Here is a 17,567-nt window from a genome sequence, read left to right as displayed (position 1 = left end):
TGTCGCCAATGGTACACGGTATTGAGAAGCTTCCCGGATCCTTTAACTTTGGAGGTGAACTCCCTTGAAGTATTGCACTACTCACCTTAGTGAAGGCGATAGTCTCAAGTTTCCGGATCGACTTCTTCTTTGTGAGGATATCTTTCATGTACTTCGCATAGGCCGGAACGTGATTGATTAATTCCGTGAAAGGAATTGAGACTTCTAAATTCTTCACAATTTCCATGAACTTTCCAAGTTGATCATCAAATTTGGGCTTGGCTTGACGACTTGGAAAAGGAAGTCTAATCACAATGGGCTCCTTCTCCTTAGCCTTGTCTTCATTTTTCTTTGAACTTTCTTCTTTTGATGATTCTCCTTCTTTGGAGTTTTGCACAATTTCTTCCTTTTCACTAGCTTCCACAACTTCATCCTCAACTTGCTTCTTCGGTGCTTCATACCTTGTACCACTTCTCAAGTGAATGGCACTAACCGTTTCATGTCTATGGGGATTACTTTGAGGTGGCAATTGCCCCTTTTGTCTTTGTGAGCTTGAAGATGCTAGTTGAGTCAATTGGGTTTCCAACATCTTGGTGTGAGCTAGAATGTTGTTGATGGTGGTTTCTTTTGCTTGGCTATCTTTTTGCATTTGGGTGAAAAATTATTGTTGATTCTTTTGCATTTGGAGGACCGCTTTTTGGACATCAAAACCTTGGTCATTTTGGTGATTGTATGGATTTTGATTTTGGTAACCTTGGTTTTGATTGTAAAAGGGTCTTTGATTTTGGTTTCTCATGGGTGGTGGAGTGTATGTTGTTTGAGGGTTTTGAACATTTTGGCTTTTGTATGAGAGATTTGGATGGAATTTGGTGTTTTCATTGTAAAAGTTGGAATAAGGGGTACCACTCTTGTATGCTTGGAAAGCATTCACTTGTTCATTTGTTCCCCTACATTCACCTTGGTCATGTCCCAAAGTTCCACAATTCTCACATATCCCACTTGGGATTGATGAGGATGCCGTCATGGCATTAACATGATGCTTTGATGATTTTGAGTTTTCCTCAAGTCTAGCCATAGCTTGTTCAAACTTCAAGTTGATTGTGTCAATGTGAGCACTAAGTTGAGCACCCAATTGAGTAACGGAGTCCACTTCATGCTTTCCTCCTCTAGTAGCCTTGCGAGGTCTACTATATTGTGAGTTATGGACCGCCATTTCCTCAATCTTGTTCCATGTTTGATTGTCATCAACTTCGGTGAACATTCCATTTGATCCCATATTGAGAATGTTCCTAGAATCTTCATATAAACCATTCCAAAATTGTTGCACCAAAAACCATTCGCTAAGTCCATGGTGAGGACATGAGCGACAAATACCTTTGAACCGCTCCTAAGCTTCATACAAAGACTCTTCATCCCTTTGCTTAAAACCCGTAATTTGAGCTCTTAGCATGTTGGTCTTTTCCGGTGGGTAGAATTTTTTGTAGAAAGCTAGAGCCAACTTCTTCCAAGAATCTATTCCAAGGGTGGCCTTATCAAGGCCCTTCAACCATTACTTTGCGGTGCCGATTAAGGAAAAAGGAAATAAGACCCATCTAATTTGGTCTTGAGTCACACCCGTTTGAGAGATAGCATCACAATAATCGCAAAAGGTTTCCATATGAGAATGAGGATCCTCACTAGGCATCCCCCTAAATTGGCTCCTCTCAACTAGTTGGATGAAGGCGGACTTGGCAATGAAATTTCCGGTGAGATGTTGCGGTGTAGGAGTACCATTTGGTAGATTCTCCTCGGTGGGTACGGAGTGTGACGAGAATTTTGGCATTGTAGGTGGATTTTGTGGGGTATTGTGTAATGGGTTTTCTTCCCTTTCTATTGCGAAAGGATTGACAAACTCACTAGTGGGTTGAACAACTTCACCAACACCCCTCAAATTCCTCCTAACAAGTCTCCTATTGTTCGTCAAGGTTCTTTCGATTTCACGGTCAAAAGGTAACAAATCACCTTGTAACCTTCTAGACATGCAAAATATCAAACAACTCAAAAACAATTAGAACAAACCTTGAGGAGTTTTACTTCCTCAAGGCGAAGAAAGACACAACTAATAACAAAAAGGAAATATAAGTCAAACAAACACCGTCCCCGGCAACAGCGCCATTTTTGATGCGACTCCGCTAAGTGTTCACAAATTAAGATGTGGTCGTTGGTCACGGTCGAATCAAAACACAATTTATAGCTCTACAAACAACTCTACAATTAGTAAAGAGGCAAGTAAAGGTCGGATCCCAAGGGATGGGAGTTGAAATGAGATTTCTATTGTAACTAGTGGTGTCTAAGGGGTGTCACAAATTTGGTTGATGTAGAAGGTTACTAAACTAGAATAACAATGAAAATAAACAAGCAAGATGAATAAAAAGGGGTGTAAACAATTGATTAAAGGCACTAGGGTGTCATGGGATCATAGGGGAATCATGGGATATGATCATACAAACATGTTCTCAAATTATAAGCAAGCAATTATTGTTGTGATGGATTGAGTTGGGTTATGTCTTACAATCCTAGGAAAGTTTGGGTCCCGGAGCCGAATCGATTAGATTGTACAACACCTACAAGTCGACTTAATCTTCCCTACTCAACAACATGCATGGTCTAATGAGACTCGAGTTGGGTTATGTCTTACAAGTCTCATTGAAAAGATAGGAGATGATAGTAAATGCAAGGATTCATAGGCTTAGCATTTCATCAAATATAACATGTGCATGAGTTGAGATCAAAACAAGCAAGCAAATAAAACATGAAAGCATATTAATTTAAGCATGAATCATTCCCCATGTTGGTTTCCCCTAATCACCCATTAACCCTAGCTAAGAGACTACTCACTTATTATCATGTTGATCATGCTAGCAAGGTTGTCAATCATACCAACAATATGAAACATGATGAATAAATGAAAGTAATTAGCAATAATTAAAAAGGGATTAAGAGATTATACCTACTAATGATTCCAATAATAAAGCAAGAATAATAGAAGTACTTGATGTTTGATTGAGAGGTTGTCAATCTCCCAATAATAACCCAAATAATCTTCAATTACCCAAAATAAAGGATGAACAAGAGAGAGATTAAAGAACTAAAACTTGGATTAAAACTTGATTACAATATTGAAGAGAGGTTTGATTGATATTAACTACACTAATTATTGATAAGAAGAACATGCTCCTCTAATTAGCCTAATGGGGTATTTATAGTGAAAATTAGGGAGGATGCATTAGGGTTAACTAAGGGCTAAACTAGTAATTACACTTTTTAAGTTGAGCAAGGAGGACCCGGTATTTTCTGAGAGAAGGGCTTCTCTTTTCGTAGCTTGAAGAAGACAATCCGTGCTGTGAAGAAATCCGGGCGGAATAAGGTCGGGACGGACGGATTTGGGCGGTGGAATCTGAGCGGATTCTGAGGAATCCGGACGGATTGTTGAGGGGGAATCCGAGCGGATTCAGGCATGGGACGCTCGGATTGCGCAGGGGCTGGACGGACGGATTGTTGATAATCCGCTCGGATTGTCAGTCAGCATAGTAACTTCTTCTTTTCTTCCCTTTTCTTCATAAATTCCTTGGGGATTTCCATGGGGACTCAAGGATCCTTTCTCAACATTGCTCTTCTATTATGATATGTACAAAGGCCTTCTAATCTTGTCTCTCCTTGATGCTTGGTCATTGAATTCGATCAATTTAGTCTCGTTTTGCCATGAAAATTCAAGATTCTTACTCCTTTCCTACCAAGGGATCAAAATCTCAAAGAATATGCAAAACAAAGAACTAAAGATAAGAAATGACCCAAATAAGCACTAAAAAGCATGGAAACAATGCTAATTCGGGGGCTAAATATGCGCCAATTATGGTCACATCACCAATTCTCTTGTCCTATTACTATCTCCCACTCAATGCAAGGTGTCTTTCAGGTCGTACTTGCAAGTGATCATATCTAGAGTGGTTTCCTCGATCTGGAGAATAACTGATTGACCGGAATTATCTACGTTAGATACCTTCCGAGCGTGGCCACGCATTTCTAGTTCATTTCTCCTCGAGTGGCCTTGAGATATTGTTATAACCTTGACAAGGGGTGGACAATTCCTATCGCACTTATTCCCTTCGACTAGCCACAACCATCATAAACCAAAATATGCCCATTTGACCCCATTTGCGAAGGTCGTAGTAACATAAATCAAAGTTAATTTGAAACTGTGCCACCTTAGGCGAACAGTCTTTAGTCAAAAGAATCGACTCATTAGAATACTATAGTAGCTCTCGCCACGACCAGGCTATATAAATTTGCCAGAACTCTATAAGCGATCATTAGCCCGACAAATTGTTCCTAACAGTCTGCCTATGTGATCAACCAGTCATTCTCATATGACTTTATGGGACTTGAACTTGCCATCAATCACATCACAATCTAGTCACTTTGAGACGTCACCCCATACAAATCACTATGGGCGATTACTATGTTAATTTAGTTCACTTTAATGGGGTTCAATCTTGTCTCCACAACCCATTTGAATATGACAAAGTAATGGAAAAAACAAAAGACAAATGTGATTATGCATATGATCAAATAAAACAACTCTTTTATTTTATATCAAAATCTAACATAAAACTGGCATGCGTTTGAGTCCCATGGACGCAACATGCCCATCATGCTTAGCCTGCGATAAAGGCTTGGTGAGCGGATCAGCTATGTTATCATCCGTCCCAACCTTACATATCGCAATTTCTTTTCTTTCAATGAAATCTCTAATTACATGATATTTTCTAAGTACATGTCTAGATCTATTACTAGACTTTGGCTCTTTAGCTTGGAAGATCGTCCCACTATTATCACAATAGAGAGTGATGGGATCATTGGCGGTAGGTACTACTCTTAAACCTTCCGTGAATTGCCTGATCCACACAGCTTCCTTGGCAGCTTCTGATGCTGCAATGTACTCAGCCTCCGTTGGTGAATCCGCAGTCTTAGCTTCCTTGAAGCTTCTCCAGCTAACGGCACCACCATTGAGCATGAAAACAAAATCAGCTTGTGATTTCATGTCATCTCTATCTGTTTGGAAACTTGAGTCCGTGTAACCATTAACACGGAGCTCGGTGTCTCCTCCAAACACTAAGATAGAATCCTTAGTTTTTCTCAAGTACTTAAGGATGTTATTGATGGCTAACCAGTGACTTTCACCTGGATTTCCTTGATATCTACTCGTCCTGCTCAAGGTATACAAGACATCAGGACGTGTGCATATCATGGCGTACATGATTGATCCAACAGCGGAAGCATAAGGGATCAACTTCATGCGTTCAACATCATGGGGTTCGGAGGGCGATTGAGACTTGCTCAATATTGTCCCAGTTACCATAGGTACCAATCCCCTTTTTGATTTGTCCATGCTGAAATGTCGAAGAATCTTATTAACATAAGATTCTTGACTTAGTGCCAATATCCTCTTGGATCTATCTCTATGGATCCGGATACCTAATATGCATTGTGCCTCTCCTAAATCCTTCATTTGGAAATGGTTACCTAACCACTTCTTAACATAAGACAACATTGGAATGTCAATTCCAATGAGTAGTATGTTATCGACATACAAGATTAGGAACACAACATTGCTCCCACTGAATTTCATGTATAAACATGGTTCCTCAACACTTCGAGTGAAACCATTCTCTTTTATCACATGATCGAATCGATGATTCCAACTTCTAGATTCTTGCTTAAGACCATAAATGTGTTAGAAATTATATTTTAAATATCACATATTTTAGTTTAAAGTTTTAATCATAAAAACTTAAGGATCTTATGCATGCAAAACATATAAATAAGTATAGAGGAAAACCAGTTCCTTACATTGAATATTTCGGTTCATGGGCACAAGTAAGGTCTCCTACCTTCACTTGTTCTTGAGCTATGATGAGTAATAGGATGATCCTCCAAAGACTTCAAGTATAGAAGTCACTCCTCTTGATTGCACCCAAGATTATCCCTTATCTCTACTAAATAATATGTGCTAGATATTTGTTTAGTCGTTTACCTTAAAATTGATTACTAATACTCATATATTACATTAATAATATTAGTAATGTGATTGAACAATTTGGATCATCATTTCTCAAGTTTTTAGAGAAAGATGAACAATAATGTGAGAGAGAGGAAAGTTATGCATGTGTATAAATGAACATGCATGAGTTGAATAGGTAGAGAACAAAATCTCTAGTATATTAAAGGGGTCACGGTTTTGGGAGGTTTGGAAGACCAATATATGGTCCTTCCCTTTTCCCTTTTGTTCTTATCAAAACCTTAGGCATGTAAGGCTAGGTAAGTAGTGTTATGATGATGTTTGTTTTAGCTTATTAAAATAAAACACCACCATCCACTAACCCTCTTCATTTCGGTCCATTTACTTAAAATGGACTACCATTTTATTTTTGTCAATTTGTCACTTGTCACACAATATGTCACATGTAGTATGATACATGCTATTAATTAATTTAATGCATATTTATCACATAAATATCATTTTATGAATTAATTAAATTACATACAACAAATTGACTAGTAATACTTGATCACATAAATAAAATGGGTCATTTAATTATAATTCACAACATCTTGTAATTATAATTAACCATTCATTCTCATCTCTATCGTTTCACAAACAATAAACAATTTTAGTAATAAAATATTTCAATTACTAAAATAAATCTTATTTAATCCCATTATAATAAGATATCAATATTCTCTCTCACAAATTGAATTGTTCAATTTTAAGGAATTTATTAACTTGTATCGTCATACAATTAATCAACTTTACAGATTAGGGCATCATCCTTTAAGTGTGACCTTAAGGGATCAACTGACCACCACCGTCCCACGACTGTAACGTCAAACTCTAGCAAGCCAATCGTTACCGATTTATGTTGATCAGTTGACTATAAAATGAATCATCCCTTACGTATTCTTAAAAATGAGATTTAAACATGTGATCATCATGATCGACAATTGTGATCGCATTATTATCGGGGACACTCCAACAATCTCTCACTTGTCCTCGACAAGTGTGCATCACCAATTCTCTTGTCCTATTACTATCTCCCACTCAATGCAAGGTGTCTTTCAGGTCGTACTTGCAAGTGGTCATATCGAGGGTGGTTTCCTCATTCTGGAGAATAACTGATTTGATCGGAATTATCTACCATAGATACCTTCCAAGCGTGGCCACGAATTTCCAGTTCATTACTCCTCGAGTGGCCCTGCGATATTGTTATAACCCTGGCAAGGGGTGGACAATTCTTATCGCACTTATTCCCTTCGATTAGCCACAGCCATCATAACCCAAAATATGCCCATTTGACCCCATTTACGAAGGTCGTAGTAACATAAATCAAAGTTAATCTGAAACTGTGCCACCATAGGCGAACAGTCTTTAGTCAAAAGAATCGACTCATTAGAATACTATAGTAGCTCTCGCCACGACCAGGCTAATTTGCCAGAACTCTATAAGCAGTCACTGCCCGACAAAGTGTTCCTAACAGTCTGCCTATGCGATCGACTAGTCATCTGACATGACTGTATGGCACTGAACTTGCCATCAATCGCATCACACTCTAGTCACTTCGAGACGTCACCTCATACAAGTGACTATGGGCGAATACTATGTTAATCCGGGTTCACTTTAACGGGGTTCAATATCGTCATACAACCCGTTTGGATGTAACAAAGTATAATAAAAGAGTTTTAAAGTAAAACTCGAACGACAAATGCGATTATCACATATGAATAGTCAATTCCTGATTATTATTTCATATTCTATAATCTAATTTGATCTTGTATGTAGTTGTTCATCTCAATCCAATTGAAATGACATGACTCATCATGTTAAGCCTATGAGTAGGCATTGTAAGTAGGTTTTAGCAACTCCCTGCTCAACCTTGCTACATACTTGTTTTCCTTTCGTAATGTATACATTTGCGTTACAAAACTTTCTGAGTACGTGTCTAGATCCAATCTAGACATAGGCTTTCTTGACTTAAAATAGCTCCCATTGTTTTCACAGTGTGCGGGACTCATCCCTCTTGCACATCCCATGATTGCAAGTGTACTCAATTTCCGTTGAAAATATTTCTCATTGTTCTTTATTGCCTAGAACGATTGTAATACTACGGATTTTATAAGCTAAGTACTCGGCCGAGTAGAGCCTACTCGGCCGAGTAGTTCCAAGAGTGTAGTTTGTTTGGGTTCTACCGAGGAATACTCGGCCGAGTATGGTGAATACTTGACCGAGTAGAGGATACTCGGCCGAGTATACATTTTACTCGACCGAGTATCCGGTCTGACGGGTTATATTTTCCGCGATTGATTTAGAAAGGATTAGAGTTATTTATAAACGCAAAACAGTTTCCTATTACATTTCATAAAACCTAATCACTCAAACGACGCTCTAATCCTCTCCAAATCTCTCCTTGTGTGTGTGTGTGATCATAACAAGTGCATTCATCCTTTGTTTCTTTCGCCGATAAGTCTTTATCCCTATGTTGTTGATGATTAATTATAGGGTTTGTCTTTATTCATGAATTGGGGGAAATGGGGTTTTGCAGTTAGTGATTGGAACTATATGATTGTTGTTGTAGGTGACGATGTGGTAATTGTTATGCATTTGTATGGTTGATTTCAGCGTAAGCGGATTGCGAAAAGGTAGGGTTTCCCTACTCAGTTACTGTTAATTGATTTAAGACTATGCTTGTGTTGTAATTGTTGTTATCTGCTGATCATCGGAGTATGGGTGTTGTGATGACGGTGGTGATGTGGTTGTGTTGTGACGGTTGTGGTGTTGTGACAAATTTGTGATCTTTGTGGTGTTGTGTGATTGTGGTGGAGTCACTTACGGGAGTGGCTTCACACCCTAGTTCGCCCTCCGTGGAACCCGTCACGGGAGGGGATGTGCACATTAAGGGACATGGATTGTTAGTCGCTCGTTGATGAGCTGGACTTGGTGGGGATGGGTTGTGGTCACCCACTGGCGGAGTGGATTACCTGTTGCGATGGGTAATCTTGCAGGGCTACACACTTCGGTGTGTAGTCGGTTACTATGGAAGATGATCAGTCGGTTACATTGTTTCTTTGTCTTACATTGATTGAATGGTACTGACCCCGTTGTTGTTGTTTTGTAAAACCTGCGGTGATCCATTCGGGGATGGTGAGCAGACTTGACAGGTATTGCATTTGGTGAGTTTGGGCGGTCATGGGGAAGTCGTCATCCCCAGTTGTAGTATCACAGTCACGAGTCTTAGCTATGATTTTGTAGTTGTCCTCAGTTGTATTCACTTTATTGGTTTTGGTTTGGATTTGGATTGTTGTAAACATTAATACTTTACAGTACTTCTAATAAATGTGTTTAGGACGGACGCTTTTGATATATACTAACCTCTGGCAACCGAGATGGTAACAGTTTTTCATGCTTGGGTAGTCCTGGTAAGGTACCTTGGTATGAGGGGGTGTTACAACGATTCTAGAAAATTTATTTCTTAAATAACATAGCCACAATGGTATCTTAACCATCCTAATGTGTTTTGATTATGGTTTTGTCGGAAACATGCGCAATCTCAATTGTCAATTGTCATTTGTGTAACACCCTTACACAAAATTGCATCAAAAACACTTTGCTTTACATCCTTAATGCTTTTGAAAGCACTTAAGGGTAATATTCATAGCTTACTTGGTAACTATTACTTAAATTCGATTTGAAACAATTCATCATACTCAAAGTATATGAAGTGTTATACATCATTTCCTATTTAATTGATTCGGCAGCGGAAGCAAATGGGATAAATCAAATATGTTCATTTCGATTGAACTAGTCATGAATCTTATCAACATAAGACTCCTTATCTGACATTAATATCATGTAGATTTATCTCCATAAATCCGGATATTAAAGATGTACTATATTTCTCCAAAGTTTTAAATCATTCGCAATGATCAATATGTCATCCACATATAACACTACTAAAATTTCCGTAACTCCCGCTAAACTTCATGTATAAACACAACTTCTCGACTTATCGGGAAAATTTTTATACCCTGATCAAATCATTGATTCCAACTCATTGATGTCCTACTCAAGACCATCTCTTAAGTTGCACATTATCTTAGGATTACAAAAACTCATAACATGTATCGAATACATTTCTTCTTTGAAGAAGTGGTTTTTTGGATTCACTTTCTATATATCTCATCATAATGAAATACAACCCTTAGACTTAAGCTTCTCAACTAGTGCAAAACCCTTTGCTACCAATCAAGCTTTGAAATCTCTCATCAACTAGTGCAAAACCCTTTGCTACCAATCAAGCTTTGAAATCTCATAAAAACCCTTTGTCACTAATCAAGCCTTTTATTTCGGATTTTCATGGTTCTAAGCCTTGTATTGAGTTGTGACTTAAACACTCTCATGTAAGTCATATGTTCATTACTTTCCAGAAGTAATCAACTTGAATCAAACAATTTCTTTGTAAGTTGTAAGCTCTTTAATTTCTAAAAGTAACACGAATTCATCATCTTCAACAAGTGATGACTTTAACCTCCTAGGTTTTGAAGAAACAACATCTTACACAAAATGTCTAATGTAGCCAAGAAAGACCAGTTTCTCGCGACATAACATTCTTTGTGGCTCTTGATTAATTTCTCCCACTCTGTCTTCTAGAAATAAACTTGTATTCTAGAAAGACAGCTTCACGAGCCACAAACCCGTTGTACTCGTGATTATAGTTAGGAAAACTGAGCATTTGTTTCTTTTGAAAACTTACAAACATGGTTCCCTACCATTTCATATCTCATATGATTCGTTTTAGATTTAGTGGAAAAATAGTTTAGACAAAATGATAAAATCCCCAAAAGGATCAAGTAACTCAAAGTAACTTGATTGAAGTCCAAACCATATCGAATAGCGTTTGATTTCTTTATCCAACCACATATTATCCCTGTAATACCCCGTATTTTGTTATTAATAATTTACGTAATTTAATAATTAGTTAAAAGCATTTCTAATAATAATTACAAATAAAACGTTGGTTGAATAATAAATTAAGTAAAGCAAGTCGGGAATTGGGCTTAGCTAGTAATCGAGTATTGGACCACGTGCCATTAAGTAGTGGACTGAAATTTAATAAATATGGTAGGAGTGTGATCGGGATTTATATCGGGAATTTATAATATAATATGGAAATAATAAATATATAAACATAATAATAATTATATTGGTACTAATAATAAGTTAAGGCAATACTAAATTAGTAATTATAAAATAAGGGAATCCTACTTATGGTAATAGTAATATATGTAATAATAATAATAATAATAATAATAATAATAATAATAATAATAATAATAATAATAATAATAATAATAATAATAATAATAATAATAATAATAATAATAATAATAATAATAATAATAATAATAATAATAATAATAATAATAATAATAATAATAATAATAATAATAATAATAATAATAATAATAATAATAATAATAATAATAATAATAATAATAATAATAATAATAATAATAATAATAATAATAATAATAATAATAATAATAATAATAATAATAATAATATAATGATAATTATAATTATAATTATAGTAATTTCTATACTAATTAGAATAGGTAAATTAAGATAGTTTCCTAATCGACCTCGTATTCTCTTAATCTTACACTATAAATACCACCTTAAATCTGAGAAATAAATCATAAATTAAAAGAAGAAGCTTTAGGAGACAGAAGAAGAAGGAATTAACATAAACTAATTAATCAACTCGAGGTAATTATCCATCTTAAATCGGTTTATATTCTTTTCACGCAAGCATCTTTAGATCGATAGTATGACTTCTATAGACCGACATAGGACTCGGGAATTGGACCTATAGCGACATTGGACTGCAAAGTTTCTGACCTGACCATTGTTGACCGTAATTGACCGTGATAGGGTGGTGTTTGGGGCGGCTAAAGGTGGCTGGTCAGGAGGGTTATGCGGGTTGGTTTTGGGGGATTAGAATGAGTAATGAACCCCTAATTGACCTTGCCTTGACCAGGGTATAGAGGTGTTGTGATGGGGGAAGGTGGTCGGCCAAGCTGGTGGTGTCGGAATGGTGGCAGGTGGCGGTTTGTGGCGGTGGTGGCGAAAACAGGGGATTAACCCGTGTTTGGGCAGGTGGTTTTTGAGGGGGGTTTTGGTGGTTGTAGGAGGTCTGGGTTGGGATGGTGTTTGGTGACTTTTGTCGAGGGTGGATGGGTGAGTTGGGTGGTGGTTGTAGGCGGCAGCATAGGTGGCGTTAGGTGGTGTTTTAGGACGGGTTTTGTAGGTGTGTCAGAAGGGTGTTGTTGGTGTCGGGTGGTTTAGGGCGTGGGTTTATAGGTTGTTGTTGTTGGTGGTGGTGGTGGTTTGATGGGTGGTGAGTGTGTGTTTGGGAGGACGGTGGTGTGGGTAGGAGGTAGGCAGGACGGGTGGTGATTGTGGTGGCCGTGGGAAGGCGTTTGATACGGGTTTTAGGTGGTGTGTGAGACACGAGTTATACTGTGCTTGATTAGGTGTTAGTAAAGTTATACTTTTATTTTGGACGCGGGTTTTGGGTGTTGGATGTTGTTGCGACAGGTTTTAATTAAATAATTTGTCGGGTGACTCGGGTTAGTTTATAAACGGGTCTTTAATATCGTAATAATTAAATAAATGAGTTGGTTTGAATAATTAATATAATAAGAAGAATAAATAAATAAATAAAGTTAGAAATTATAATTGTGGTAATTCTTATTATTATATAGGTCACGGAAATTGTGAAGTGTTTATAATCGGATTTGTTCGCTTTAATTATTGGATTGCGTAATTGGAGTACTTTCTTGCCCGGTACGGATAATCCTACTCAACTCGACTTTTAATTATCTATGTTTGGTATGGTGAGTTACTTACGTTAAAGTGGAATTATTCATATGTTGAAATGGGAGAATTATATTGTCTTATGTTGGTTGTATTTAATAATATTGACAAGGTGGATTGAATTGGAATTGTTTATATTGATAATGTTGATAAGATGAATTATGTTGGTTGTGATTGTGACTCATGTGTAAAGCTGTGCGACAGTCAGTGTACGTTGTTGAGGGAGTTTGTACACTGGGAGATAGTAATATGTACGTTGTGAGGGAGGGGTACTATTACATATTGCGGTACGTTGTTAAGGGAGGGGTACCAAAGTAATGTGAGCACGTTGTTAAGGGAGTTGTGCTAAGTAAAGGAAAGGAGCACGTTGTCAGGGGGTTGTGCAATGAAATTGAAATGGATTGATAATTGTATGTTCTTGTCGTTTAGTTTTATTCCTACTCAACCTCGCGGTTGACTGTGTATTCGTGAACACCTGCGGTGAACCGTTTTATGGGGAGCAGATTTGACAGGTACCAAAGATTAGCTGACTTGGGAGCATTGAGATGAGAGCCAAACTTGGAACCTTAGATGAAGTATAGATCACATATATAGTTATATCACTTTATTCATTTCCGCTGCGAGTTGTATTTATTTTATATTAAGTTTAGTTGATTAAAATTGTAAAACGTATGTAATCATTAAAGTTTTTATTTAAAGTACTTTGGTGAGTTGGACTTTCTTATCTACTGCCTCGGGAAACCGAGATGGTAACGCTCTCATTTGCTTGGGATGCCTAGCTAAAGGCTCCTGAATAAATGGGGGTGTTACAAAGTGGTATCAGAGCAAAACGATCCTCAGGCCTAACCAATGAACCTAATAATGAATATAGGATGTGTCTAATAAAATGAACCCGGGTAGAAACTGTTATGTGCCCCTTTAGGCTTAGGATGAGAAGGGAGACATATGTCCCTAAAATGTATGTGACATAAAAAGTGTATAAGGGTCACAATAAAATAAAACCAATCTAGGTCCCAAGGTTACTTTGCTCGCTAGCTCGTCCATGTACCCCATATATGCATCACCTACCTGTCATTCGCATTTTATACAAATACGAAAGCCACAGTCAGTGGGGAGTAACTCCGAGTTCTCCCAGCCACGAAATGTCATAATTAATATAACATGTAAACATAAGAATATGAATATGAATAACACATAGCCTTAGCATATAGATGCTAGACAATCGTGCTTATCATGTGAACAACAATATAACAACACATAGTCTTAGCATGCGAATACTAGACCGACTCATACTACACTATCATGTGAATCACATAACATCCAGGAATCCAAACTCTATCAACCATAGCCGGCTTGCATCTCACCTTCTATGATTCATAGAATCATCAAACAAGAAAGGACAATATATCTAGAGACAGGCATAAGTTACTAGTACAGTCAATTGTCACTTTGTAACTCGAGTCTATACCACGAGGTAGGGAAGCTAGTATTTTGGCTCAGAGGTTACATTTAAAACATGGCCAAAATACGACTCAACCCTAATCCTAGACTGCGCAGACCTAGAGAAATGCGGGTAAAACCACCGCACCCAAGACTCATGATAAAACCACATGAGTACCTTAAGGAGTCCACCAAAGGGTTGGCTAGTACTTAAGCTGACCATCTCCTCACAAAATAGGCAGAAAGGTCATGCCCCAGCTTGGATATAAACCCACCAAGCCAGGAACACAAAGGCTATTAAGCCGCAAACATATACTCGTCAAAGACTATAATGGCCTATCTATGATGAAGGCCGAAATACTCACCTAGGACCTAAACAAAACCAATCTAGGTCCCAGCTTGAATACTTTAGCCCACACCACACAAGACAAGTAGGACACTCAATTAACCATAAGAGAGGCAAAGAGTCCAAACTTGCACACTCATATGATCATACACACCCTAGTATATGAAAGACTACGCAAGAGCATATTCAGCTGACAATCCAACAATATCTCCAATATCAATAATAATCCAAATTCCAGCTAACCGTTAATCTCATAATTCATGAGAACAAGCTAAAATGGCAACAAGGCAAGAACACTCAAGCATAAGGCATCCAAAGCATCCAACAACCAACATATGAAATGATAATTACAAATATCAAGGCATAACATAAAACTTCCAATAACAACCAATCTCACCTCAAAGACAAACCCTCGACCCGAGTCCCGCGACGGGTCATCGGTCAAATCGAGGCTGACCGGTTTAAACCTAGTTTGACCAAACTCGTTCGGTCAATCTGGCCCAGCTCAGAGTCTTGGCCTACTTTGGCCCAAATCACAAATTTTATCGCAATATTATTCTCATGCTATTTCCAATTTCTATCATGTGAAAAACGAAAGTAAAACATTATCAATCACGTAAACACTTATCAAACAACAAACACAACATCAACTACTAATGTGACATTAATTCGTCGAGTAACTCGGAATAGTTACCTTACGCTAGCAAAGAGACAAGTAATAACTTGAGAAAGCTTCTAAAACCCAAAATTACTCTTCATCTTCAACCACATATGAGGCACCTAAAATAATTATGTGAAAGGACGATATTAACGAATTATCTTTATATAAAATATGAGACGGAAATATAATTAAATAACGAAATATACTTTACTGCACCCACTTTTATCAACCCATAAGCAACCCATAAAACAGTCCTCCATCAGTATATAACCGCCTGCTCAGTCGCGTCAAAACAGTCCCAAACCCTATACTAAAACGCCCCAAAACAGGGCTCACAAAACCCCTGTCATCGCGGTTCCAAATCGAAACTCCATCGTCATTTCAAAGATACACCGTCTTAAATATACCACTTACTAGCTAGCATCCCAAATGATCCCTACAGGTCAAGTATACACCGTTTCAATCATCTCCACATATCGGTATACACCGTCTCAACTATACCATCGACTAATTAACATCCATAAGGATCCCTATATATAATAATACACCGTCTCAATTATAAAACAGACTAACCAAAGATTCGAAATAAACATATTTTACAAGTAATATCGAGTAACCCGTCATCGTTACCTTTTTCCGATCGAACTAGTCCTTCATGACTAACAAATCTTATACAAGACCGTCTATCTTAGCATCTACAACCGTCTTATAATAAATAAAGCTGAAAGTATAAATTGGGTTTGAAGAAATACATAACGAAAATGAATGTTACTTACATCGGAATGACGAGAACGACGAGAGGAGCGCTATGGAACAAAAATCATTGAAAACGGATGAGAAACGGAGCATCAGGACGACTTATAGACAAAAATTTAAACGAATGAAAAAGAAGAACAAAGAAGAAGGAAATAGAATAAAGGAAGAAGATGTGAGGAATGATAATAATGAGACATGACTAGCTTGCTAGCTACTAATTATACGTACGTTTCTTCATCGTTAAGTAATTTCGCTCGTTTTTAAAACCGTCTCGAGTTAATAAAATCGGTTTTAGTAAAAGTTTCAGTAATAAAACGGAATCAATAATAAATAAATTTAATGAGTGAAAATAAAATAAACTCAGCTAGTTAACGTAAATAATACAATATCAGCTTGAATCGGAATTATTAGCGATTTTTACAAAACTAACGGATATTAATAAAAATTGCTAATTTAGTGAAATAAGCTCAAAATAGCTAATTGGACGGTTTTGTTCCCAAAATCCATCTCGGGTTCACTTAAAACAACTTTCATAAGGACTCGTAAAGAAACGGAAATTATTAAATAAATAAACTCGAACTAACTTCAATAAACTCATTAATGATTATTAAAATTAACGTATCGAATTATGATGAAATTAATTAATTAGCTAAGCATATATATATAAATCGTTAAATGATGTAATTAAATTCAAAATAGCAATTAAAAGAATTTTATCCAACTTAATAAAATACGGGGTGTTACATATCGATCGAGATGGCGAATAACTCGGCCCGTTCTTCTAAGTGGAGGTGGGACAACCGTCCTAGACGACGAAGGAACATCTTCTGGCGTCTCTAACTCGGTTTGTGGCTCTTGAACTTCATCAAGTTCAAAATTTCTCCCACTATGTCTATTAGAAATAAATTCTCTTTCTAAGAAGACAGCCTCGCAAGACACAAACACTTTGTTTTCTTGAGGTTTGTTGAAGTAGTATCCTCGAGAGGTCGAGGGGTAACCTACAAAGATGCATTTTTCGGATCTTGGGGCAAGCTTGTTGTCGGTCTTTGCCTTGACGTAAGAATCACATCCCCAAATCTTCATATAGGATATATTGGGAACCCTTCCCGTCCACATCTCATATGGAGTCTGTTCGATTGTCTTTGTGGGACTATTATTCAAAGATCTAATTGCGGTTTGAATCGAAAATCCCCAAAATGAGTTTGGTAGCTCGGTTTGACTCATCATTGATCGAACCATATCAAGTAGGGTTCGATTTATCCTTTCGGCAACACCATTGAGTTGTGGTGTTCCGGGTGGAGAAAGTTGTGATATGATACCACAACCTTTCAAGTGTGAATCGAATTCAAGGCTAAGATATTCTCCACCACGATCGGATCGTAGTGCTTTTATCTTTTTGTTCAATTGGTTCTCTA

General features: G+C 37.3%; 1 non-coding gene across 1 annotated transcript; it reads left to right on the top strand.

Annotated features, from left to right (window-relative positions):
• Positions 1-1,322: 1,322 nt before the first annotated feature.
• Positions 1,323-1,429, top strand: LOC141624452 (small nucleolar RNA R71). The gene has a single exon (XR_012534258.1). It is a non-coding gene; the product is annotated as a small nucleolar RNA R71 (small nucleolar RNA).
• The last annotated feature ends 16,138 nt before the right edge of the window (positions 1,430-17,567 follow it).

The sequence above is a fragment of the Silene latifolia genome, chromosome X (assembly GCF_048544455.1).
Source record: "Silene latifolia isolate original U9 population chromosome X, ASM4854445v1, whole genome shotgun sequence".
NCBI lineage: Eukaryota > Viridiplantae > Streptophyta > Magnoliopsida > Caryophyllales > Caryophyllaceae > Silene > Silene latifolia.
This window is presented reverse-complemented; position numbering and strand designations above follow the sequence as displayed.